A 27,985-nucleotide genomic window follows, 5' to 3' on the forward strand; every position below is an offset into this window, starting at 1 on the left:
CTCTCTCTGCTCTGCCTTCAGAAAGGGGCAGCCAGAGAGCAGTGGCTCTCAGCCGGGTGCCCGGATCTGAAGGCAGTGCTACCAGCAGTTGGGAGGGATGGCTACGGGGGAGGGGCTAAGGCAAATTTTGGGATTGCTATGGACCCTGCAAGCTCCCCCTAGAGCCGCCCCTACCCCTGCCCCACAGGGCCCCTCTGCTCCTCCTGCAGCTGCAGGTCTCCTTCGTCCCTCTCATCCCTGATGCTGCTGAGAAGGGTGCAGAGGAGCTTCCAGGGGCTATACAGGTGACGAGCCATGGTGCTGGATAGATGGGAGTCCTCCAGGATCAGAGAGACTGGGCTAACTGCAGCGAGAGAAGCCTGTATTTTTCATGCTCGCCGGACTCCCTGTTGTCTCAGCGACACAATCCGAGCCTGAACGATCAGAGTCATCCTGGACTAGAGAGGACTGTGACCAAAAAACTGCAAAATTCCTGAAGCAAGGAGATGGGCTTCTCCGCCTTGATCGCTCCCTTGCTTTAACAGAAGAACGGCCAGACGGGGTCAAGCCAAAGGTCCATCTAGCCCAGTGTCCCGACAGGGGCCAGTGCCAAGTGCCCCGGCTTTCGATGGTTTTGCAGACCCAACAGAGTAAGGAGCACAAGTCCCATTGACTGGGAGCAAGACCTGTGCACTGAACTCTGTTTGCAGTTTTGAAAATACAACCCTAAGTATTTAACCACAGACCAAACAATGGATAATTTGGCATGAGGACTGTGGCTATGCTTCTGATTTGCTTATGTTTATTTTATATAGGTGAAGGAAGAAGTGAGAAAGCCAGAACATTCCAATTGACTTGGGTGTCCAAATAGGGTGACCAGATGTCCCGATTTTATAGGGACAGTCCAGATATTCAGGGCTTTTTCTTATACAGGCGCCAATTACCCCTCACCCCATCCCGATTTTTCACACTTTCTATCTGGTCACCTTATGTCCAAATATCTTAGGACAGGAGGCTTTGCAAATTGCAGTTTGCCACATGGACCAGAGAAGAGTGACAAACCGTCGGTGGATCATCATTAGAACATGATGGCCCCTTGTGAATTATGAAAGGAGATGAAAGTGCTTGGCAGGACTAGCTAATCTACGGAAGAGCTCATGGGATGGTCCTATGATTAAGGCTGCTTGAAAATTTTGTTGGTTTTGATGAAAAACTGCGGTTTTGATTTTAAAAAGTTTTCACAAAAAACGGCTGCCATCCGTTAATGGTTTTGATATTTTTCATCCAAAAAAAAATAAAAATAAAAGCTCCAAAGCTGAACTAGTTCACCAGGAAACCAAACAGATCGATTTGGGCATGCCACTACTATGTCCCATGGGAGATGTCGTGGGGCTGCTTGATGTCCCCTTTTTATTGTACGGGCTAGGTTCCCCAGATGGACTTCATCTCCCATGATGCATCATGGTTATTGGACTCCCCTCATTCAATGACTCACGCAAAGGAGAGACCGTGGTGCATTGTGGGAGAGTGCTATCAGGGAGCCCAGTCCATGGTGGATGGATGCAGGAGGAACGTAAATTACAACTCCCATGCAGTGACATTTCCAAACTGAAATACTTTGGGGTTTGGACAAAATAGTTCGGTATTCAGTTTTTCATTGAAAAGTTGAAACTTTCAGGAGGGAAGGGAAGGAGTGGGTACAGGTTCTTGAAGGAAGGTAGAGTGAGCTGTGTAGTTACTGGCTGTCTCACTGAAGGAAGTGCAAAGGAGTGAGTGATATGGGTGAGAAAGTTCCGTCACAGACCTTTTGATGTTGCTGTCTATGTGGTTAGTGTGCTGGATATGATGTCTGGTAAGACGTAGAAGGAGTTGGTGCTTTTCATTAGAGCTTTGCAGGAACCAGAAATTCCCTTTGGGGGAAATTCCAGTTCTATTTTTTGTTTTGAATCCAAAAGAAAAAAGAAGAAAAAAAGAGAAACTTCCTGCAAAACCAAATAAAGGTTAATAATTTGGGATCAATTTAAATATTTCTTTTCGATACATTGTAATGTTATATTCTGATTTTGACTATTTCATTTTATAATTGATAATGCAATATACAACAAGCATTTTTGTATATTTTTGTTACAACAATGGCACATTCCCATGCAAAGTTTTGATTTAATCAAAATAACATTTTCCAACAGAAAAATTGTTCCATTAGAATTTTTTTTTGTGACCAGCTCTAATTTGTATACGTGAGTGAGTAAAGGACAAGGGAAGTCGCAGGGCAATGGGGTATCTACGCCATGGATTTCTGGGTTAACAAAGGGAGGAGTTAGTCTCAGTTTGGACTCATCACACTTAGTTCAAAGCTACTCTGCAGTCCGCAAAAACCAGAGAATACGAGACTGTGCCCAGAAAGGAAATGCCCAATGACTAAGCCAAGTTCAGTCACAATTTCTGCAGAGCCTGCATCACCCAGTGCTGGGAGAGCTTGGATACAGAGGTCTCCTGCCCTCAGTGCAGAGAGGCCTTTCCCCAGAGGAACCTCAGACTTAACAAGAAGCTCAGGAATGTTGCAGAAGCAGTCAGAGAATTGAGGTTGCAGTCAGTGAAGGAACCAGAAGCAGAGACATTGTGTGAGAAACACAAGGAGCCTCTGAAACTGTTCTTCAAAAAGGATAAAATCCTCATCTGTGTCGTGTGTGACAAATCCAAGGAGCACAGAGATCACTCTGTGATTCCTGCAGAGGAGGTTGCTGCTGAAGAATTCAAGGTAGGAATTTACTGACTAACCATCATTTTTATAGCTTCAGCCTTGGGAAACTCACCTGCTCTGCCCCTCCCACCACATCCCAGAGACACAAACTCCCTTTCATTGCTTCTCCCCTCTTGGGGCCAAGGAAGCAGTAGGATGCTGCTGGGGCTGTCCTCAAGTGAAGCATTCATGCAAGGTTCATGCACTTGGCAACATTCAGGGCACGCCCGGAGTGTTGTGTAGGAGCAGTGCACACACGGCTCCTCTCAAGGGCATGAACCTTGGAATCTCGCCCAGATGACATGAACCGTGGGAAGCCTCCCAGGACTGGGCTCAAGGCCCGAGAGCAAGGAATGCGGTAGATAGAAATTGGTAAATAAGAATATTATACAAAGCCAGTGTATTCCTTTTATCTGTTGGAATATGTAATGCGCGGGGGGAGAGAGAGAAATAAAGGAGAGGGTGGAAAAGCTGACAGGCAGAGCAGCCCGTCGGCAGACCAGCCTGCTTGCTTGCTTAAAGCCTTGTCCTGTCTTGTATTTGAACCGCAACAACTGGCGCCCAACGTGGGGCCCTCAGAACTCACCTCGCCCGGCAAGGGTTTCAGACGCGTCACTCATCCGCCTCGCGGATCCCGGTGAGTATTTTTCGTCGTGGTAAGTATGGGAAGCTCCCTCTCTGCTTTGCAAGTGCAACACCGCAATGAGCTACAGAATTTGCTGCGTAAGGCTCAGCATGACTGCCCCACTCGAGAACTCACTCTCCTGCTACAGGAGGTGAGTGCCCAATGCCCGTGGTACCCTGAAGCCGGAGCCCTTAAGCTAGCGGACTGGGAGCGGTTGAGCCAGACATTGCACAAAGAGCCTCGGGCGTCCGTGCAGGCTTTACATGCCTGGCACCTCTGCCGCGACTCGATACAGTGTGTCGCCCCGGACAGGCCCTCCCTCGCGAGGCTGGTGATCTCGCCACGCCCGTCCGCTCCTGCAGCCATCCCCCCTCCTGGCGATGCGACACAGCGTGTCGCCTCGGAAAGACCCTCTCCTGCGCCAACAGAGGGGCTGCCGATCCCGCCACCCCCGTCCACTCCTGCAGCCATCCCTCCCTCTGCTTCGCCCCCAGTTCCTCAATTACCACCGCCTCCCTTGCCTTCCCCACCGGAGCCGGTGTGTGATCACCGTCCCCCTGTGGGGCCCCATGCTCCGGGGCCCCCCGGGGGGTCGTCTGCGTCTGCTCAGGGGCTTTCGCTGGTGCAACAAATGGTTCACGCAGCGAAGACTCGCCCAGATCTTACAGCAGAGGAATTAGCTGATCTGGTCTCAGTTTGCCCGGTGACCTGGCAGGATGATGGCCAGGGCAACCAGGTTGCAGACTGGGTCAGTTTGCCTTACTCAGTGATCCGGGAGGTAAAGAAAGCGATTCGCGAGTTCGGCCTGACTAGCACGTATGTGCGTGGTCTCATTGAAGGGCTAGGTTCTGGGTACTCCCTGGTCCCTGAAGACTGGAAGGCGCTGTTGCGCATGATGCTGACGCCCAGTCAGTATGTTATTTGGCTTAGTGAGTATCGGCAGACGGCGGAACGCCAAGCCCAGGTATATAGAGAGCAAGGTGTCATTTATGAGCAGTTGGCAGGGGAGGGCCCGTTTGCTACTGTTCAGCTGCAGTCTCAACTCCCTCAGGCCGTCTTCCCCATTATTTCCACCTGCGCCCAGCATGCTTTCCGGAAGGTCCCGGATTCGGGCAGGCCTACCAAAAGCTCATCGACGGCGCCCGCCCGCCCCTCAAAGAAGTGCCCCAAGTGTCGGAAGGGCTATCACTGGGCTAATCAGTGTCGTAGCGGGTCGGGAAACCACACGACGGGTCCCCCCCGAACCCAGGGCCAAACGGGGGTGTTTCCCACTCAGACAACTGTTCCTCTGCCTTACAATCCATAGACTCCATGAGGGCGGCGACTGCCGGAAGTGCAGGGCTTGATTTGATTATGCAGGAGGACGCTGATTTTCAGTTGCCGGGGGAGGTTTGCGCCATACCTACACAGGTGACGGGACCTCTCCCTGCCGGATTTGTGGGTCTGGTTCTCCCTCGCTCACACGCTGGGAAACAGGGTTTTTTTGTCATCCCAGGAGTCACTGACGCCGATTACACCAGCGTTATTAAGGTTCAGGTGTGGACCCATCTTCCGCAGTCCTCCCGCGTGGACGGTCAATTGCACAATTGATTTTAGTCCCCTATCAGGTGCCAGCCGCAGAGGATCGAGCCCGGGGCAGAGGCGACTTTGGATCGACGCTGTCTCAGTCGCCGCCTCACGACACGTCCTCTCAATTTGTTGCTCTAATAATGTTGGTCCGCCCCTCGAAACCTCAGTTAACACTTCTTTTAAATAATTTCCCTTTTACAGGGCTGGTGGACACTGGAGCTGACGTTACGGTGATTCGTGATCCGGAGTGGCCGGTCGGTTGGCCAACAGTTCCTTCTAAAGAGTTGTGAGGGATCGGGGGTAGCAAACCCGGGCGCCAAAGTTTGTCTTGGGTCACGGTCTCTAAACCAGGAGGCCATGCCCTTGCTACGATCCGCCCTTTTGTGCTCCCTGTCCACCTCAATATTTGGGGCCGTGACTTACTTGTAAAGCTGGACACCACCCTCGATATTAATATATAATGGCCCAAACCCCTCCCCCACCCACCTTGCCCTCCGCATTACCCTTGGTATGGCAATCCTTAGAGCCCGTATGGATTGACCAGTGGCCCCTCCCCCTAGAAAAGCTGAAAGCGCTTCATTCGCTTGTGCAGCAGCATTTGCAGGCACAGCGCTTGGAGAGCTCTACTAGTCCCTGGAACACCCCGGTGTTTGTTATTAAGAAAAAATCTGGTGCATGGAGGCTGTTACATGATTTAAGGGAAATAAATAAATGCATCCAACCCATGGGCCCCTTGCAGTTTGGGTTGCCAAACCGGAATTTAATTCCTCAAACCGATCAGCTTTGTGTGTTAGATTTAAAAGATTGTTTCTTCACAATCCCCCTTTGCCCACAAGATTGCGAAAAATTCACGTTTACGGTGCCAGAATATAATAATCAACGACCCTCTCAAAGGTATCAGTGGAAGGTCTTGCCCCAGGGAATGCAAAATAGTCCAACCTTGTGTCAACTTTTTGTGGATCGGGCCCTCGCCCCTTTTCGTGCCAGATACCCCACATTAAAGGTCTACCATTATATGGATGACATTTTGCTTAGCGGTCCCCAGGTCACGGCACAACAGCTTGAATATTTGTCCCAGATTCTCGGCCAAAATGGCCTGTTAGTGGCACCAGAAAAAATCCAACGCTCTTATCCCTACCAATACCTCGGGCATAAGGTTTTACAAACCTATGCTCCCCCTGTTCGCCCGGAAGTGGTACCCCAACCCCTAACCCTCGTTAAATTACAGCAAATTTTGGGTCATTTAAATTGGATTCGACCCTACTTCCGTCTCCCCACATCGATGCTGCAGCCGTTGTTCGAGCTTCTACGTGGAGCTCGGGCACCTGGCGCAGTTATTGCCATCACTGAGGAGCACATTGCCTGCATTCAACAGATCAATGCAGTGTTGAGTCAGCAGTTTGTGGATAGACTTACTGAGGTTCGTCCCCTGCGATTAGTTCTCCTTGCTACCCCTCATACGCCTACTGCTGCTCTGTTTGTACCTCGTACAGACACAGCCGTCTCTATCATAGAGTGGATATATTTGTCTTCCACTCCTCCTCGGAACATTTATCCTTATTTAGACGCCCTGTCTGACCTTGTTCGTAAAGCCCGCCACCGTGCAGTGCAACTCACGGGCACTGATTTAGTTGCCATTGTGTTCCCCTTGTCACGTAGTGAATTTGATTCCTTGTATCACACCTCCTTGGCCTGGCAGGTTGCTCTTTGTGATTATGTGAGAGAGATTTCTTATAATCCCCCAAAAGATCCTCGGTTGGTGATCACACAAAAGGTGCCACTAATCGTACATCGTCTTAGCCGCTCTCGACCGATTGTTTCAGCTATCACTCTTTTTACTGATGGCTCTCCACGTCGCGGTGTTGTCACCTATCAATCCGGTGACCCCCCTCGTTGGCATTCTCGTTTTACGCTGCCCCAGCGTTCCACGCAGCGCTCGGAACTAGCTGCTGTTATTTTGGCCTTTCAACTTTTTGCTGATTGTCCCTTTAATTTGATTGTGGACACGCATTATGTTCATCAGGTAATTGATCATTTACCCCTTGCCCTCATCACCCCTCAGGTCAATGCGGACCTTCTTCGCCTGTTTTTGTCCTTACAGTATCTCCTCACCACTCGTAATTTCCCTTATTTTGTTGCTCATATTCGCAGTCACACCCCTCTGCCTGGGCCACTCACTGAAGGCAATGCGCGCGCCGATCGCGCGTTACGTGGTCAGGTAAATTCCCTTTTCTCTGACCCCATTGAAAGCCATGCCTTTTTTCATCAGTCTGCCTCTGTCTTGGCCCGGCAGTTTCACATTCCTGCTGATCGTGCCCGTTCCATTGTTCGTTCCTGCCCCCACCGTGCCGCTGCTGCCCCTGCCTTTTCTTATGCCGTTAACCCCAGAGGTGCCGCAGCGAATCAGCTGTGGCAAATGGATGTCACTCACGTGCCACAGTTCTGCCCCTATTCGTTTTCACATGTTTCCATTGATACCTATTCGGGATTCCTCTGGGCGACCCCACAGCGTGGGGAAGCCACTCCCAAAGTTATTCACCATTTGCTAGCCTGTTTTGCTGTTATGGGTCACCCGAGCCAGATATAAACGGATAATGCCCCAGCCTATTGCTCCACATCCCTCTCCACCTTTTGTGCCCAATGGGACGTCCGTCTCAAACACGGGATCCCTTATAATTCCACAGGCCAAGCTATTGTTGAAAGTGCAAATCGCACGCTAAAAACCTTGCTTGACAAACAATTAAAACAAGGGGAGCTGCGTCTCCGAACCTTAGGAGAGATTCAGCAACAACTGCATATCCTTTTGTTTACTTTAAATAATTTAACGCTGAACGCAGATCAGCAGACCCCCGCGGATTGGCATTTTCATAAGTCCGAGGTACCGGAAAGACCGTGTGTCTATTACAATCAGCTGCCCGATCCGCAATGGTTGGGCCCAGTGCCTTTAATCACTTGGGGTCGGGGATATGCTGCTGTGTCTCTCCCTGCAGGACCGTTGTGGGTTCCGGCCCGGTGTGTGCGACTGGCACGGAAACAGCATGGCGTGGCACCAGGGGCTGTCAAACCCCATACCGGAGTTTCAGCTGACCTTGGAGGAGAACGCGGTGCCTCCCGGGTCGACAATGACGGGACGGAGATGGAGGAGACGTAGCGTCCCAAGCCAGCCCGTGACATGCGGAGCAGTGAAAGCATTGGTCGCCGCGGCTCAACGAAGACTGGCAGCAAACCAACAGCCAGAGACTCCTGAGACTCTGTTTGTGGCGATTCTCGCCCAAATCACTGCTAATTCTGTACTGATTGTATGCCTTTTGTGCCTGCTATTTCCTGGAGGGGTTGACTTGGGAGCGCCTCCTCCGTTACGGGCCCGAATGACATATAACCTATGGGAAAGATTGGCTTCAATAGCAAATGTTACCCACTTTTGTTTATTTGATTTTGTAGCAGCTGAAGAATTGTTAGGTACGTGCCTTATTCCAGTATGTCATCACCCTGAGGAAATAGGGAATGAGATGATGCTCGCTGCTTACGCGAACCTCTCTTCCCAGTACTCTAGCATGGCTAATTGGGGCCCAGCCAATTACACTTTACCTTCTTAAGCTTATTTTTTGCTGTTGCTGTGTGCAATGTATTTCCTTTTTGTTAAGGCTTTGTCGAGAACCGCCCTGGCAGGCTCCACGAGTTATGATCTTGTCTGTACGGGAGTTAAATGGCTTGCAAAAGCAAATTGATGGCTACCATGAGATGGCCGAGCACAAATAAACAAAAAAGGAGGGGATGTAGCATTCATGCAAGGTTCATGCACTTGGCAACATTCAGGGCACGCCCGGAGTGTTGTGTAGGAGCAGTGCACACACGGCTCCCCTCAAGGGCATGAACCTTGGAATCTCGCCCAGATGACATGAACCGTGGGAAGCCTCCCAGGACTGGGCTCAAGGCCCGAGAGCAAGGAATGCGGTAGATAGAAATTGGTAAATAAGAATATTATACAAAGCCAGTGTATTCCTTTTATCTGTTGGAATATGTGATGCACGGGGGAAGAGAGAGAAATAAAGGAGAGGGTGGAAAAGCTGACAGGCAGAGCAGCCCGTCGGCAGACCAGCCTGCTTGCTTGCTTAAAGCCTTGTCCTGTCTTGTATTTGAACCGCAACACTCTGGGCACACATTCGCCATCACGCTTTCCCTGCAGAACTCCTCACGCAGGCAGGAAGGGAGCCCCACCCCCATGAGACTTAGCGGGGGCACTGAAGTGGTGCTCCCATCCTACAGACCCGAGCAAGTCTGTTTGATAAAATCAGGGGTGGGATTGCAGGAAGCAGGGACTGGGTGGGAGGGAGCAGCACAGCAATAGGGCACTGTAGCAGGGTCACCGCCTCCAGCGTGTCCCCTCATGGCCCAGGGTGGCTCTGCAGAGGCCCTGCCTCAGTTTCCCTCTGAGGTTCCCAGAAATAATCCACAAAGGGTTGTGGTCAATAACACCCCTGCTCTCCCAGCAAGGACTCCCAGGACTTTTTTTCTGGAGTTTGGCCTTATCACCCTGAAGAAGATCCAAGGCCTCCTCTGCCTTTTACACAGACCTCCTCCCTCTGGCCTCCATAGGCCTCTGTTTTGGCTACCCCAGGCCTGATTGGAGCACATAACCCACCTGTGACGGGTTCAGTCACAGAGACCCCCTGGAGACGGTCACTCGATGTGCTGGGGATACCACTGAGAACAACCCCCCTGCCAGAAAAGGTACCCCTTCACTCCTGTCTTCTCCCCCGCACCCCGCTCTCCTGCTGGTAATAGCTCATCTTAAGTGATCACTCTCCTTACCGTCTGTATGGTAACACCCATTGTTTCATGTTCTCTGTGTATATAAATCTCCCCACTGTATTTTCCACTGAATGCATCCGATGAAGTGAGCTGTAGCTCACGAAAGCTTATGCTCAAATCAATTGGTTAGTCTCTAAGGTGCCACCAGCCCTCCTGTTCTTTTTGCAAATACAGACTAACACGGCTGCTCCTCTGAAACCTGAATACTTATAGGTTCCCTCCTAAAATCTTCGCTTGGGGACTTTCCACTCAGTATTTCAAGGAACGCAGACCAACCAGAACTCTTGGTAGGGACTGGTTCAGGGAAATACTTCGATGAATTGATTTGTTCAGAGTATTAGAAATGACCGGAGTCAGTCCCATAGCCGGAGCTGAAACATTACAATGGCAATAAAGAAGGAGCAGTCCCATGCTGACAAATTTGGATCAATCTGTTGTTGTAAACTGAATTAAAAGAAGTAGATAATTACAGATTTCCCTTTGAGGTCATTCAGTCCTGTCTTCATGAATAATGTGTGAAACAATCATTTCCTCACTAATGTTCTGTGGTCTGAAAGTCTGGGGCAAAGATCTCATAGGCTCATGGACTTTGAAGTCAGAGGGGACCATCGTGATCATCTAGTCTGACCTCCTGCACGTTGCAGGCCATGGCACCTCGCCGACAAGTTACAAGGGAAGTGAACTGAAATATAGTTTATATTGCTTTGAATTTCTATTTCTCATGCGATATATGTATGTGTCAGACAAATTTAACGTGGGAGATTTGATCTCAGCGTTTCCCCCATGGAATAGATAAAGGCTCACTTGGGTGATATTCAAGCAGCCAGTACTCACCAAGTAGATGCAGAGGCGACGAGGGGAGGGGCAAGCGCCACATGCCCCTCCCCAGACGCCGTGGGGGGCACAGGAGTAGCCACATGCCAGCAGCTCTCCAGCGCGGCTCTTCTGGTACCGCCCCAGCCCCGCCCCAAGCCCTGTCTTCCGGCGGGGCTGGACAGATGCCGAGAGATGGAGCCGCGTCAGGGCTAGGGATGGTATGGAACAGCTGTGCCGGAGGAGCTGCCAGTGTGAGGCCGCCAGGCAGCCCCACTTTCTGCTGCTTTCGCCACTGCTGTTCCCGGGAGAGCCCTGCAGCTCAACCGCAAACCGCAGCGGCGAGAGGAGCAGAACATGGGGCCGCTGATCCCTAGAGCACCCCCAGCTGTGTCCTCCGACAGGGCTGTACAGACCCCTGGGCCAGGAGTCCGCTGCGGCCAGAGCCTTGTGGCTCAGGACAGAGGCCCCCCTCAGGTAACATGGGATGGGTGGGAGGGATAGGGAGAGCGCGGGGGGCAGGGTGGGGAGGAGTCACGTGGGGGTTCATGTGACAGGCTGACATTCCCCCCCACCCGCCTTTAGCTGGTGCCACTTTTGTGTCCCTCCTGGATCCTGGAATGAAGCTTCTGAGAAGTTTTAAGATCACTTGGCTTTTTAAATTCCATCAGCTCTCCTGAGCTGGTTTGCGAAAGCAGCTGATTAATTGGATAGTTACAGTAATTCCAGTTAATTAACGTGAGAGGAGAGGTATCCTTAAAGAACCACCCACCGTTAGTTCTACTGAGCTGCAAGGGTTGGCAGCAGGAGACTCGCATTTTCAAGTGCCTCCCTTTGGCTGAAGACAACGGCAGTGTTGAGGAGATTGCTCTTTTTGGTTCCGTGGCAGTTCAGAATAAAAATCATTTCAGGTCCAACTCGTCGGTCTTTTCTGGAATTTCCAGTGAATCAAAAAAGTCAATTTTGGGGCTATTCTGGAGATTCAAGCCTGGGTGCCTCACACACCAGGTGAGTGCCATAACCACTGGGTGAAATGGGGATGGGCGGGGGGGGATAGTATGAATTCCTCTGGCCTTTTTGTGACCGACCAAAACTATTTGTGTGAAATCTGCAAATAGTTTCCTGCAGCACATCGAAAACAAATTCATGATACTTACACACTTGTATGCACCACAGGCTGACAGTGCTGCCTGGGAAAGAACTTTTCCTAGACTTTGTCGGACTATTGACACGTGCGTTTTCTTTCCCTGGTGGCGTGAAGGTCATGGAGCACATGACGTGGTTTTCTTTTTTCCTTTTGTTTGGAAATTAACATAACCGTGCCCTCCCCGGTGTAACATGTAACATTCCCCAGCAGTGCTATGGAAGCCGCCGGGACAGTGCACCCCCAGATTCTTCACACTGACATTATCGTGAGATGATTCCGACATAGTTATGATGTATTTTATGCAAGAGAAGTCGTGGGAGATGTCATTGCATAGGGTATGATGTGCTGACTGTGATTATCCTAGTTGTATGCATGCATCATTTCTGTATCTGAAGTTAGGAATATTGACTATGTAACTGTATTTCAACTGTGTTTACACTTGGGGAACGCCCCCTAGACAAGCTGCTTTCATTCAGAATGGCTGGCTGGGAAGGGCCCATTCAGGTTAATGAGCCATTCGGAAAACAGTAGGCCTTAGAAGAAGCTTCTCTTCCTGAACCTGGGGAGCCTTCCTGAGGATGCTACAGACAGCCTCTGAGTTATGGCTACTGTAACATGTGACCAGGTCACCTGGTTCTGGTTTCCATCTTGGAATATCAGTGTTTTTCCCCAGACTGATCTGGGAACTAAGCTTTGAAAGAAAGGGTTCCCGCCATATGCAAAAGCTATTTAAGGCAGCGTTCTTCACTGACTCCCCACCCAAAGAGACTCTTGGAAACACCTAAGGAACAGAGACGGAACTGGAGCAAGTTCCGGACCCAGGCTTACGGGAGTTTTAGCCTATGAATGAAACAGCTGGGGATTCCAAGCTGGCCCCTTAAGAATCTGCACCCGCTGGTATCATCACTTAGGGTGAGAATTTGCTATTCATATCTGATCTATGTAGTATACTAAGCTCAGATTGTGTTTTTGTTTACTTTCCATGGTGGCCAAGCTTACAATGTCTATGCTCCAGGTCTCAACTGCTGGTTGCTTTGGGGATGTCCGTGTTTGAGGTATTAGTCTTTTAGTAATTCTTAGTGCTCTGCTCAGCCAAAGTTTTTTCAGATTTATTCAGCTTCCAGTTAACATCCATTAGGCTTAAAATTACACGCTCAGCTTGTAACACAATTGTATTTTATCAGACAAAAATAACTCTGCAGTTAAGTTCTGCCCAAAACCTAAGGGCACAGGAGCATTCCCCGACATATGGGCTACCTTAGCACACACTGAATCAGAGCACCAACATTTGTCGGACTCAGTGGCACCTCTTTTGAACAGTCAGAGAGGTGTCCAATGCATCTTCCATGTCATTTTCTACTGGATTAATCTTAAACAGAGATCCAAGGAGCAGTTCAGAGCTCCGGCTACAATTTGTTTCCCTTGGTTAGCAGAGAATAATTGGTCTATTCCTCCTCCCATTTCGTTCTTTAGAGGATCTTTGTTTAATTCAAATTTGCTGGCCAGGTATGCATATAGTGTTGCCATAGATCTTGGCAATCTGGGTAATATTTGGAGAAAAGAAAGCAGTTGAGATGAGTTGGGGTAGCAAAGGTATCAGGGCCATACAGATGGGAGATGGCATGGTTAAGTTGGATGTATTGCCACTCCTTCTTAGACTCTAGATTGAACCTTTCTTTTAAGATTGTAAAAGGGAGGAAAGTGTCATTTTCAATAAATTGACTGATGGTCAAAATTCCAGTCCTAATCCAATCTGGCCAAACGATGGGGTTGCCTGCTAGACAGAGTTTTGAGTTACCCCAGCCTGAAGCCCTGAGATGAAGAAGGGAGGGATTTTTTTAATTTAGTAGACACTATATGACAAGTATTTCTGGCTGCCCCAATAGCTGGTAATTGTTCTTTAGGGAATCGGTATCAATCCAAGTACAGTGCATTGGCAAGGTGTAAAGGTGCAGCCATTTCTGTTTCCAGCTGGAGCTCTGCAGCCCGGGGGAATGAGCCATTGTGCTGCTTGGCTAAGAATTATTGCCTGATGTTAAAGTTAGGAAATTTAAATCCATCTGTTTTGACAGGGAGCTGGAATCTGTGTAAGGAGATTCTGGGTTTGTTACCAGTACCTACAACAATGACCTGGACATGGTGTCGATTTTGGTAAAATAAAAAGGAGGAATATGGATAGGGAGGGAATTCAGAATGAAAAGGATCCTGGGAAGGACCCATTCATTGTAATTATGTTTGTTTTTCCCTGCCGCCCATTTAAATCATTTGCTAACTGCATGGTTAATGGGGCTATGAGCTTTATCTTCTGAGACCCTGATTTGATCCCTTGAATTGGAGAACTTGGAGTGGAGAGTGCTTCCTGTGTGGCAAAATGTGACAGATGTTGTCCAATTTGATATAGAGCTCTTTATCTGAACATTCCCCCTGTGTCAGTGTCCGGTGAAGGTCCATACAATTGTTCAAGAGTGTTTTCCAGTCTGCTGGCAGTTTACTAAGGTCATACAAAAAAAACCCCAGGTCTCTTTGTGGTGCTTCATTTGTCCAAACCTTTCTTCGATGGGCACTCAAGCAGTGTCACAAGTGAGCAAAAAACCTCCCTCTTAAATTTTTCTTCCGAGCTTCCCATCACCTTATCTCTGCCCTCGTAAGCAACATGTCTCTTCTTCCGATGAATACAAGTTCCCTTGAAGACAGGCTCAACGCCTAAGTCTTCCAAAATTTCTTTGGCAGCAGTGACGGCATCTTCAAATCTGTTGTCTCCATAGGCCAGAGCGAAATCAAGGTAGCGTCTCATCAAAGTAGTAGTGGTTGTCCATCGAATGAGTTTGTAATGCCTTGCTTACAATGTTTCCTTGGAACAGGATATTGTGCCAGACCACAGCTGAGACCATCAATTTGAAGTCAGTGATCTGTTTTGCCAGGTTTTGCAGCTCGTGTTGAATTCCTCGATGCCAGTGCTCATGCATGATATTGTCGTATTTCCCAAGGAGCTTCACCAAACTGAGGAAATTACTGTTATGTTCAGTGAGCAACTTATCCGACGAGCCATGGAAAGTCAAATTATTCTTTGCAAGGGGGAGGGTAATTGAGATCAGATGCTCAAGCACGTTCCTCCAATGCTGGGTTTCTACATTAATAATGCACTGGTTTTCTGCATCTATACATTTATTCAGCTTGATCCTGGACTTGACCTCCATCCATTTGGAGTAGGCCCTAAAATGGCTGGGTGACTTTTCATGTTGCTTCAGAGCATCAGCCAAGTTTTGCTAGTAACTGTACCCGGAACACGCAAGTAAGGATTTGGCATTCTTGTCAAATATTTTGCAACAAAAACAGAACACTTTGTCAGTTGATTTTGAGTAAACTAGTCAATGCCGATTCAGTTGCTCACCATTCTCGAGCACTCTTTCTCAGTGTGACTTTGAGACAGGACACTTCTGCTCATTTACTAGAAATGTCATATCCTCAATCTTGCTCAGACCATTCAAAATTGTACGATCAATATTGGCAGAGTTTAGGATCGCCGGCCATAAAGCAGACTCTGATGTATCGATTTGTGGTGTGCAATTTTTTTTTACTGCTGTTTCTGTCATCATGCGAGGCTGATTCTTCTTTATCGTTTCTCTCCTTTTCATGTAAACCAGATTTTTCTTTGTCATTACTCCCCTTTTCATGGGAGCCACATTCTTCTTTATCATCCCTCTCCTTTACGCCACCAGGAAAACTAGACGATTCTCCATCACTTTCCTCACATTCCCATTCCTCATCTTCAGGCGAATCTGCTCATTCCTTAGTAATAGGGCTTCCATCATTTACGCTTCACTCCTCAGTTTCTTCTGCACGGGGACAATTGCTACTGCCTACAACCTGGTCTGTGTGGATCTGCTTCAGATATTGTCCTATCACATTTGCCCCTTGCTGCAAACTAGATGGCAGCTGAGCTTTTTGCTTCCTATACTGAGCTCCTGAAGGCTTCTTTGGGATCATCTTTTATTTTCTACAGGGGAAACAGACAGTATCATGGAGACCAAAAGTCTATGCTCTGCAGTCTTAGAAAGTCATCCAACATTCTGTGTTAAGCAGGGCAAAAGAAGGAACAGTGGTTCTTTTATGTTGTTGCATCGATAGGTGTTCGATAGATGTCTCTGGCGTCTCATTAGATGTGTCTTTTATTAGTTGCTGCTTACACTCTTGGAGTCTTATAACACAAGTTCACTTCCACGATTCCGCAATAAAATAAGGTTCACACTATTGTAGCATGGCTCTCACGTCACTTCATTTTTTTTCTTCTATCTCACTGGGTGCCTGGCGACGCCTGCCCCTTATCTACCCGTGAGGGCGAGGCTGACAGCATTCTAGGAAGTTCAAGGAAAATGTAGTTCTCAGAAAGTCTGGAAGTGCCACAAGATTCTACAAAGATCCAGAATATTGTAGGAGGTTCGTGAAAAATGAACCCACCTACAGAACACCTGACACATGTTACCTCAGACATTCTATTTCCCCTTTGGTCGCTAACAGCTGATATCTCCCTCCTGCGTGTGACGAAGGTCCAGGGAGCCTGGCTACTGATAGCACCCCAAAGCCACCTGCTTGCTGCTCGTCTCTTTACTGTGATGGTGCCTGCCAAAGTTATCAGTGACTGATGTGGGAAAGTGCCCTACCGTGGAGGAAGAAACGAGGCTGCAATCCCTTGAAACCTTGGGCAGAGGATTGCAGAGTACCTGCACAGAAATTTCATCAGGATTGCTCAGGAGGATTCGAGGGTCCTCCCTGTGTCAGAAGCAAACTGCTCCACATGCTCCCCCAACTCTACCTCACTGTGTGGTACCACCTCTTCTTCCAGTGTGAGTGAATTAAAGAAAAGTCAATAGCTGTGTCCTGCCAAGTTCATGGCCACCGTCACTGTCATGGGAAATAAATTTACACATTTACCTGAGGGTCCCCCCCTGCATCAGGCTCGCCAGTTCTTGACAGCCAGGTCTGACTGTAGTGCATTCTCGAACATCATAACGGGATCCCCAATTGCATGTCCCCCCGTCTGCTACTCTTCCTCGTTCCCATCCCTGCTGTTTACGGCTGGGGCCTGTGACTCAGCCTCCTCAGAGGTATCCACAGTGAGATGTGGGGTGTTGGTCTCTGCCAAGTATTTCATGCAGCTTATTGGAGAAGCAGCAGGTCTGTGGCTCAGCACCAGGTCAACTGTTGGCTTCCCTGACTGCCTGGTGTGCCTGCTGCAGTTTCTTCACGTTCCCATGGCGCTGCTGCCGATCCCTGCCCTACCCCTTCCCCGGCATCCCCCGAGCAACCTGCTCACGGATACCGGATACCACTGCTCTGTCGCTCTGCCTGCACAGCCCTTCTCTCCTCAGGCTCAGGAGATCCAGCATTTCCTGCCTACTCCAGCCATCGGTGCGTCTAGAATGTGTAACTGGAGTGCGCAGATGGGCAGCGGCACGCGCCCTGGGAGAGCTGCTAAGTGTGCGCTCACTCAGCTGGGCAATGCAGAAACGGCATTTCAAAAATATGGGGGGGTTTAAATACAGCGACGGCTCCTGGTCTTCATGACTCCTGGGTAGTAGAGTTCACAGCTGTAAGCAGAGAGGTGTGTTGGGCACTGGGGGACAGCTTCTGGAGGTCTGTTAGGGTTGACCTGGGTCATGCAGTATCCTCACACACACTGTGTCAACCTCAGTCTGTTGCTCATTCCCAGCTTCTGGCAAAAGGAGGCTAGGGACACCGTCCCTGCCCATCCTGGCTAATAGCCATTGATGGACCTATCCTCCATGAATTTGTCTAGTTCTTTTTTGAACCCTGTTATGGTCTTGGCCATCACAGCATCCTGGCAAGGAGTACCACAGGTTGATTGTGCGTTGTGTGAAGAAATACTTCCTTTTATTTGTTTTAAACCTGCTGCCTACTAATTTCATTTGGTGACCCCTAGTTCTTGTGTTATGAGAAGTAGTAAACAGCACTTCCTTATCTACTTTCTCTACACCAGTCGTATTTTTATAGACCTCAATCATATCTCCCCTTAGCCATCTCTTTTCCAAGCTGAAAAGTCCCAGTCTTATTAATCTCTCCTCATACGGAAGCCGTTCCATACCCCTAACCATTTTTGTTGCCCTTTTCTGAACCTTTTCCAATTCCAGTATATCTTTTTTGAGATGGGTCTCACTGCACAGATTCTGCAAGTCAGCCACCATCTGCTCCTCTTTCTCTGAGTGGGAGATGCTGTCCCTGAATTTAGCTGTCTTCTCAGCCCACAGCTTCCCCTACACTGGCTCTGTCTTTTCACCCCCAGAGGCTGGGTTCTAGGCTATTCATGGCATCTCTGCCCCCTCCCCTTCCCTCTCCCTCTGGGAATGCAGAGTGCCACAGGGCAGCCTGGGAATGGCAAGGTCCATGTTTCCCCTCACAGTGAAAAGAGAACCTGGTCCGTACTTGTTTGATCCCACCCCCAAAATAAATCAGGCGATACAATACCCTCCTTGTAGAAAGGGAAATTTTAAAAAATGATTTATTTACAATCAGGGAAACCGAGACCTAATTCACCTGGACAATGAGCTTTGCCTGTTTGTGTGAATTTTAGTGGCTATGCCTCAGCTGGTCCTCTCAACATCATTGTTGCCTGGGGGTTTCAGAACCCGCAGCGATGGTAACTTCACTGTTTCACTCCAGGCAGTGTCGGGAATAAATCAATGGGAACACAGTGATTCCGTCTGATAAATGATTAATACAAGTACGTATGCGCTTTCTAAAACTGCAGTTTATTACATTTAAGCCCACACAGACCTAAGGAATAGATTTAGAACATCCCGGGTATTTTCCTAAAATGTGAGACAGTATTGGGTAATTAATGGTAGGTCAGCGGTGGCCAAACACTTCCCTCCTGGGGGAAAAGGTGTCAGAAAAACATCTCTCTTAGGAAAAAGAAAAGGACTAACTCTAAGGTGTCACAAGTCCTCCTTTTCTTTTTGCGAATACAGACGAACACGGCTGTTCCTCTGGAACATCTCTCTGAGGATGGCTGCAGAGGACTGCTCCAAAGAACATTCTATATCTAACCCTTTTTATAATTAACTTCTACAAAACACATAGGTCATAGTGACCCCTACTACGTCATCACTTTTCCTAACCATTTTAGTCATAATAAACTTCTATATCAAAGGTGCCCAAACTCCAAGCTTTCTGTCCACTTGTTTACTTTCAGTCTCAAATGTTGACTTGTCTTTTCCCTCCTCCCATTCTGATTAGCAGAAACTGCAGCTAGTTTTGATCTTGCCTCTAAAAGCCTGCTTTCAAATTAACCCTTCAATATATGGTGTTCTATTTCATTAATTCATGGTGACTGAGTGCAGATAATATGGCTGCAGTTAGCTTGATCACATACTGGGTTACACAAACACACCTCAAATCCAGGGGAACACCATGACCACAGAGAGTGAGACCGTCTGGCGTTAGCATCTAGCTGCTCTGTCACACACGCAGCAGAAACTGTGCCCACAGGCTGTGCTCGCTGGATCCTTGGAAAGCTCCAGGCAGACGGAGCAGGTCCGTTGAATTTGGAGAGGTTTTGCTGGATTCTCATCAGCCCCAATGCAGGGAAGAGAGGAGCTGAGTTTCATTTTCCTCTTTCCACAAACGGGCTGCACCTGAACCTTGCTCAGCAGCATTTGGGGATTTCTGTGTGAAGGAGGCAGAAAGGTCCCGATTCACAAAGGGGACCCAGACTCAGCACTTGCCACCCAGTGGAACCCAGAGCCTTGAGTTAGGCACCTAGGCTCCCTGTACAAGGGATGGGGAGAGTTAAGGGCCTAAGAATGGGATCAACAAAAGCCAGCGCTCCGAGTGGGAAGCTGCCTCAGCCAGACAGTTGGTTTCAGGGAGGTGTGGGATGGAATCTCTCACCATCAGTTTACAGCAGGGGTTCTCAAACTGGGGGTTGTGACCCCTCAGGGGGTCATGCAATTATTATCTGGGGGGTTGTGAGCTGTCAGCCTCCACCCAAAACCCTGCTTCACCTCCAGCATTTATTATAATGTTAAATATTTTTAAAAGTTTCAGAGTAACAGCCGTGTTAGTCTGTATTCGCAAAAAGAAAAGGAGGACTTGTGGCACCTTAGAGACTAACCAATTTATTTGAGCATAAGCTTTCGTGAGCTACAGCTCACTTCTTCGTATGCATAAAGTGGAAAATGCAGTGAGGATATTTTTATATACACAGACCATGAAAAAATGGGTGTTTAACACTACAAAAGGTTTTCTCTCCCCCCACCCCACTCTCCTGCTGGTAATAGCTTATCTAAAGTGATCACTCTCCTTACAATGTGTATGATAATCAAGGTGGGCCATTTCCAGCACAAATCCAGGGTTTAACAAGAACGTCTGAGGAACTGGGGGGAGAGGGGGTAAGAAAAAACAAGGGGAAATAGGTTACCTTGCATAATGACTTAGCCACTCCCAGTCTCTATTCAAGCCTAAGTTAACTGTATCCAATTTGCAAATGAATTCCAATTCAACAGTCTCTCGCTGGAGTCTGGTTTTGAAGTTTTTCTGTTGTAATATCGCAACTTTCATGTCTGTAATCGCGTGACCAGAGAGATTGAAGTGTTCTCCGACTGGTTTATGAATGTTCTAATTCTTGACATCTGATGTTATTAGGCCCTGTGATGGTGTCCCCTGAATAGATATGTGGAGCAAGAGGGAGGGATCACTTGGGTGGGGGGCCTGTCTCCCAGCAATAAACAGGTTTCCCTGAGCCCCCACCTACAGAAGCACCTCCCTCCACATCTCCTGAGAGAGAAATCAAACCTATGTGGGAGGGGTGTAAAGTTCTGTTCCGGACACCCAGAACTGTAAACCGAAGTGTTACCCCTCTGTTTTAGAAAGAATGAGCTTTACGGGAGATTAGACTGTGTCCGCTCCCTGCCACATCTTCCCGTTCAATTCACCAGCAAACTCCTCGAGACTCTGCCAGTCTTTACCATAGCTTGCAGGTAACAAATCAATGATCTCCACTTCCCGAGTTCCCCAGAGACATTTCTCTGCAGCGTCCAGTCGCTCTCACAGGACACTGGAAAACGTTATTAAGTTTTCTGTCTCTAAAGAGACACACAGCACACACCAGCCTGTGAGCTGAGCTGAGGACTCAGTCTACACTCCAGTATAACAGCACTGATATGTAGGAAAAATAAGACTGAGTTTATTAACAAAGAACAGCCATTTAAGTGATGCTAAGCAAGAGAAGAAGAGAACAGATTGGTTCCAAACAAAACTAAACAAAGCAGACTTTCTAGTGACTACAACTCAGTTTTAGCACGTTACAATCGTTACCTAAGAAGTTGACATCACTAGCCACCCAGGCCAGGGGACCCAGCTTCCACGGCTCGGAGGGGGCCGTTCTCTTTCTTCCCTAACTAACAGTATGTCCTGGAAGTCGACTGCATTTTTTCAGGAGCCAGGAAGACTTCCTGGGGGTGCGGACTCTGTCCCCAGCGTGCTCACTAAGCCCTTTCCTGCCGGCCGCATTGCTTCGTTTACCTTATCTGTAAATGTACTTTCGTTGTTCTCTGCCTGTCCCCAAGCCAGTCAGACGTTCCTCTGGCTAGGGCTGGCTGGCTTTACGCACTGCCTCCCAAACACATTCAGAACATATTTCCAGCACTCACGTATCACTCTTTTGTACACAGCCCACACAGATATCACACAATGATTTTGGGGGCCAGCCTATCACCAGTTTATATATGACACCGTCTGGATACCTATGAGGAGAACCGCGTGGGGGGGGGGTAATGAGTGTGTCAGACCTGATTTGAGTTACTGTACAGTGGGTGCTCTGCCAGTTGGCATTGAAGGGCTCATGCAGCACCTCAGGAATATTTTGGCCCTGGCGTTGCTGTACAGCGCCGTCCACTGTCACTCCCTGCTCTCTGTCCCATTTTCTCTCTCTGCCAGATGTCTCCCTGCTCCCCTGGCAGCTGCCTTTTCACCATCAGTCCCAGAAACTGTTTTCCATCCAACGCCCCACTTATCCCCCCTCCCCCTCTATGCAGCTATCTCCTCTCCAGCAAACCCCCTGTCTTGGAATCTAGTCACGGCACAGATCTGCCCCGTCCTGGCTAGCGCTGGGTGGGTTTGCAATGGAACATGGTTCTGATCTATGTTCACCTTCCCCTGAGCCATGCAGGGCCCTGCAGGTGCCTCCCGGGCCAGCGCAGCTCAGGGCACAGACGAGACCAAGGTTAGTCCTGTCTACACTGCAGCGCCCGGCCGCGCTCTGAGGGTGTTGGCAGCCACCGTGCGCTCAATGGCTCCTGCAGGAACAAGAAACGGAGAGTGCAGACAGGGCCAATCCCTCCTCACGCATCCCTCCCTCCTCTGACTCCAGCCTTCCCCGCTCCTGGATCCCTCCCTTCTGCCAACTCTTACCCTGCCCAAGATCCTCCTGCTCCTCACACTGGGGTCTTCTCCCCTTTGTCATTTCTGCCATGGTTCTCTTCCTCCTTGTGGTCTCTCTCCCCTCCCCTCCCCTCTCCTCTCCCCTCCCCTCTCATTACATCCCCCAACCCCCTCCCCAGAGTCTCTCTCATGATCTGGGCTCTTCCCTTCCTGCTGCTGCAGCCCCCTCCCCACTCCACCCCACCCTTGGCCACAGCATCCACCCCTGACATTGCACCCCCACACCGCCCTCTGTCCCTGCACCCCCACAGCCCAGCAGCCTGCTCCCCGCACCCCCTTCTCTGCCCCCTCCTCTCCCCCAGCTCACAGGCCTGGGACTGGGAACTGAGGGAGGGGGCAGGCAGGTGATACCCTTTGTACCATCCCCATGGGAACAGGGCTGGGGGCTGGTCAGCGCTGGGAGGGGATAGTCTCTGCCACGGCTGTCACTCTCAGGGACAAAGATTCCCTTTGGCCTGAGCTGGGACAGGACAGATTATTAGGGGAGCAGTGTTTTTACCCTCCTCTTTGTAACCAACATAAAAATAAGGACGGAGCGTCCCGGAGAAGGTGTCAGTGAAAGGGAAGAGATGGGACCTGTCAGTCACACTGTAAAATGAGACCTCGCCTGCTTCATAGTCCAGGAAAACCCCCACCCGGCTGGGCCTGATGCCTGTGGGGAGGGGGATCTTGGGGGGGGAGGTGCAGGCCTCGTATTTTCCATCCCTCAGCCACACAGCCCAGTATCCATTCCCAGGAGTGAGTCTGACCTTCCCTGTCCTGATCACAGATTCCCTACAAACCCCCACAGTCCAGTTTATTTTGTCTCCCACCTCCACCTCCCAGTAAAACCTCCCGCCTGTGAATCCATTTGTGCCCAGGACAATCGGATAAGTATTGAATCTCTCAGGATTGTCAGGTCGATCCTGTCGTCTCTCATCGTATGTCACAGTTTTCTGATCCTCAGACAGGACGAGGCTGGGATGAGCCGTGTTTGGATCCAGAGTCACATCCACTGGGGAGAGAATCAGAGTCAGTGCTGGGGGCAGGGGCTGGTCACTGGGATCAAAGGGCAATTCACCCACGTGCCCATTAATCACTGTGATATGGGGTTCCTCACCCTTAAGGGGAGTCGGAGCTCAGCTAATGCCGGGGGACAGGGGCAGGGGGAGGGGGTGGGGAGCAGGAGTGGAAGGGAAGGAAGGGGGAGATCTCCAGGGGCAATAGGGGGGCATGAGGCAGACACCAAGGAATCAGAGGGGGACGAAAGGGTGGGGGCCAGGGATGGAGCAGGCACCAGGGAGGGCACGTACCGGGGTGCAGAGGGTGAAGGGAGGAGTGGGTGCCAGGGTGATGGGGAAGGGGAGGGGTGGGCACCAAAGGGGGGAGGGGAGGGGCAGGTGCCAGGGGGTCGGGTCAAGGGGAAGGACATGGGGGGAGGGGAGACAGGGACGGAGGGGAGTCGGGGGAGGGTGTGTTGAGGGGGCTGAGGGTGGGTTGCACGAGGGGAGCAGAGAGGAGTGGCAGGTGCCATGGGGCTGGGAGGAGGGAAGTAATGGGGGCAGAGGAGTGGCGGGGGTAGGACTGGCACAGGCAGAGGGGGAAGGGTTAGGGGAGCGGGAAGGGCAGGCTTGGGCGGTGGAGAACACCCCTGGCACAGCCGCTGCCACCAGGTGAGGGAGCCCCTCCCCACTTCCCCCCCTTCCGCTCCCGAGGTCCCTGCCGCCCACCACCTCCCTCCTCTCCTCCCCCCTCCCCATGAGCCCCCCCCGCCCCTCACTGTGTCCCTCCTCACCCCCCGCCCACTGCTCGCCATCCCGAGGACGAGATGCGGTGAGCGGTGGGCGGGGGTCTCACGGGGGCAGGGGGTGAGGTGGGATGCATCGAGTGACGGCCAAGTGGGGGAGGGAGGTGGGGAGAGAGGCCTGGGGCGAGTGGGGGTGGAGTGTGGGCAGGGCAGCGGGTGGAAGAGGTGAGACGGGGGGCTAGCCTCCCCCAAGGGAAGCTGCGCCCACTGCTCATGACGGCAGGTGCCGGGGGCAGAGGAAGGTGCTCAGGGCTGGGGCAGGAGGCAGACATGGGGGGGCAGCAAAGGAAGGGGAGGGGCAGGTACTGTGGGAGCTGCTGGGGCTCTGAGGCCACTCAAGCCGGTTCCCCGTTGTGCTGGTTGCTACACGGGCGGAGGGGGATCTTCACCTGGATCTGAATGACTGAGGGCACAGATCCCAGGGGCTGTCAACAGGACAGTCCACGGGCTCCGGGGTCACCTAGGGCGGCACAAAAGGAGCTCGGGGCCTAAGTCCCTGGTTTCAGCTCCACGGTGAGGCACAAACCTCCTGCTGACCCCAGAGCTGCCAAAACTCACTCGCAGTCGAAGTTTGTGCAGTAAAAGTTCCCTCGGTGCCTGTGTTTCTCCCTCCAGCCATGACCACGGCTGCCTCCCTCCAGGCGCGTGGACGCCTATTCCCCGGCCTGAGCCCCAGCGTGATCCACAGGCTGGGGGAAGATCGGGGTCCAGCCGTCCCAGCTAGTTTGGTAGGCGAGCTCAGGGACGCTCTCAGACCGGGTCCCTCAGGCGAGGCCACGCAGCAGCTGGCTGGGGAGGGCTTCCCTCATACATTTTAACCCAGGGGCCAGAGCATTCCCCTAGGATGGGGGGACTCCCAGTCCCTGCTCCCCTCGGGCAGAGGGGGAGCTTAAACTGAAACAGGGCTCCGCCAGTCTCAGGAGAGCGCTTTGACCACGAGGCGAGGCGGAGGTGGGGGGCTCCCGCACTCTCTCCTGCTGAGGATTTTCCATGGTGGATAAATAAAGGGCCATTGGTGCAGGGACGGACCCTGGCTTCCCCCCTCGCCGGGGGGTGCTCTAACCCCCCAGCTGTAGAGTCAGACGCATACTTGCGCTCTCTGACCCAATCACAGGTGCCGACTCCGTGGGTGCTCCGGGGCTAGAGCACCCTCAGAAACAAAACAGTGGGTGCCCATCAGCCACCCTCCAATCAGCTGTTTGGTGGGCCCAGCTGTTTGGCAGTGGGCGGGAGGTGCTGGTGTGGGGCAGAGCGGGGGCAGGAAGAGATGGAGCAAGGGCAGGGCCTTGGGGGAAGGGGCAGAGTGTGGGCAGGGCCTTGGGGTGGGGGTGGAGCACCCACCCAGAAAGAAGAAAGTCGGCACCTGTGCCCAATGATCTTTAATTATTCAGTCCGTCGTGGAACAGCTTCCAGAGAGAGGAGGTCTCAGAACAGACTAACTCATACCCCAGGGGTTAGGGCCCTACCCCGAGAGCTAGAAGGCCCCTGTTCAAATCCTTCCCTGCCTTGGGCAGAAGCGGGAATTGAAGCAGGGTCTCCCAGGTGATGGCTTTAACCAAGGGGCTACAAGTCATTGCCAGCTCCTCCACCCCGGCCGGTTTGTGTGGTGTGAGGAAGGCGTCCAATTCATTCCCACAAGATCTGCCGTAGGTGCTAAGCAGCCTGACTCCAAGAAAGGGGTTCCCTTTGTGGATCACTGAGCAGAGATAGGTGCCCATCTCCACGAGAGAGGCAGGGCTTAGCACACACCCCTTTCATCCGCATCTCCTACTGTCTAGCGTAGGCATCTCCTCACCTCATGTCTTGGCGTTTGTGAATCACAGTCTAAGGGCAGGTCTTCGCTTAAAATCCTGCACCGATGCAGCTGTGCCGCCGTAGCACTTTCACGGAGATGCTCTAAACTGAGAGGAAGGAGCTTTTCCCATCAGTTTAGTTCATCCAGCCCTGCCCCCCCCCGGCTCAGTGCATTAGGATACCCTGGCGTGCGAGGAGCCCGGGGCTCCCGGTGCTACAATGTGCGTGCACATCCTCTCGACTCTCTCATCCCTGCTGGAGCTGCCAGACTCTCCCAGCCTGCTCGAGTACACACACATGGTCAGGCTGCGAGCCAGGTGAAAACACGCACATAGCCACAGGTGTGAGGCAGAAAAGCTGCCGTATGGCACAATTTGTGGCAACTGGGTCAGGGGAGTGTCACAAGCTGGTTATAAAAACCTGTCTGCCCTTGCAGTGGGGACAGGGCCTGCCTCACCCCAGAGCCAGGGGGATGCTGAACAGCTCTTGTCTTGTCCTGTTACACGAGAAGAACATTGTGGGTAGAGATCCGTCTGAGCATGGAAATCCTGCCGTTGGGAAGAGAGAGCTGAGCCGTTCAGTGCCAGTGATGGGCAGATAAGAATGCCCATCCTGCAGAACCCAGGTACGGCCCTGGGAAGGGGACACTAGGGGACATATTTCATCACTAATCAGCCCTTTCCCAAAGGGAGTGTGTCCCTGTGCTCAGCAATAAATCTGCGTTTCGTCTGCCCCCAGTGACATTGCTATTTCCAGCCGACTGAATGTCACAGGGAAACACTCTGTGCAGGGAAAGGAGCAGAGAGCTCCCAGGGGAAGGTGGGTCTCACCATGGATACAATACCAGCGGTATGTACAGTACCTGTGTAGAGCCGGGCGCTTCTCCACCCTGCAACCAAGCACAGAGAGAGGGGTAAGAACGCCCCTGGACACAGACACACTGAGCAGGAGACAATGTCACCCAAGGGTCGTACTGGGGGGAATGGAACTTACTGAGCTCAGCCTGGAGTTTGTCTGAAAATAAAACAGAGAGAAATGAGTCAGTATCACATTACCTTGCAGAAGGGAAGTGAGTGAAAAAGACCTTAAAGCAAGGAAGCCTCCTGGGCAGCAAAGGAAAAGGAAAGGAAGAAATACAGTACAGTAACCGCATCTGGCCACCTGGTCAGGAGCAAGAGGTTGTTAGAGCTAAAGAGGGATCCTTCAGCAAATGAAAAGTATTAACCCTGTGAAGCCAGTAGAAAGCCACATTAAGTACACTGGGTGAAGCGAATGATAGGAATTAGGGGGTTAAAATGGAATTAGAAGAGGGAATAGCCAAAAATATAAAACAAATAAAGGGAACAATTGAGGAGGGTAATGACAATGCTGAGAGACTGATTTCTTTGCAACAGTTTTTACCACACTGAGTGTGGTGGGAAGAGACCAGCCCTGGAGCTGCTCTTTTCAAGAAATGAACATCAGGGCTTGAGGTGTGAAGCAGAGATAATAGAACAGACTGATTAATGAAAGAGCCAGACGTCACCAAGACCAGAGGAGATCCTTGCCAGGTTGCAAATGCCCAAGAGTTGTGAAATGACCTAAGAGCGCTATGGCGGAGCTGTTAACAATAATATGCATCTCATTAAAATCAGCTACTCTTCTGGAGAATCGGAATGTTGTAACCAGCTTTTCAAATTTTGGTAGGACTTGTCCTGAGAATGACAGCTCAGTGAGCCTTGGGGAAGGGGTTGGAATAGGGGCAGGGAGGAGGCAGAGTTGGGGTGGGGCCTTGGGGTAAGGGGTTGGCATGGGGGGTGGGGCTAGGGTGGGAAGAGGTGGGGTGGGGCGGGGCCGTATGGAAGGGGTGGAGTGGGGTCAGGGCCAGGGGTAGAGGGAGGTCGAGCACACAGGGGAAACGGGGAAGTCAGCGCCTATGGTGGTATTAGTTAAGTTTTTCCTCGGTGATGCCCTCATCAGGGACAAACATTGTCGTTCATGTCCCCAGCAGTGATCCTCACACATGGTGCTTGCCGTGCCTGTGTGAGGCCCACGTTAAAGAAGCGTTGCTCAGTCATGAAATGGACTCAAGTGGCTCGAGACCTTTGCCTAAAGCAGCACCTGCTTGACCAGGCTATGTGACCTGCTTTCGTTGTGAGGTCCTTGTCTGACTGGAAGTGGCCCTCGGGCTCTGAGAGCACTGCTGCTTCGCAGTCCAGAGCAGGTGCCTCTCTCAAGAAACGGGGGAGCTGTTCCCCATTGCATGCACCAAGGAAAGGATCT

At 50.9% G+C, this 27,985-nt stretch overlaps 1 pseudogene; it reads right to left on the reverse strand.

The window, feature by feature from the left end:
• Positions 1-22,574: 22,574 nt before the first annotated feature.
• The window catches only part of LOC141996300 (butyrophilin subfamily 1 member A1-like), a 79,055-nt pseudogene continuing 73,644 nt past the window's right edge, over positions 22,575-27,985 (reverse strand).

Source organism: Natator depressus, chromosome 11 (genome assembly GCF_965152275.1).
Source record: "Natator depressus isolate rNatDep1 chromosome 11, rNatDep2.hap1, whole genome shotgun sequence".
Taxonomy (NCBI): domain Eukaryota; kingdom Metazoa; phylum Chordata; order Testudines; family Cheloniidae; genus Natator; species Natator depressus.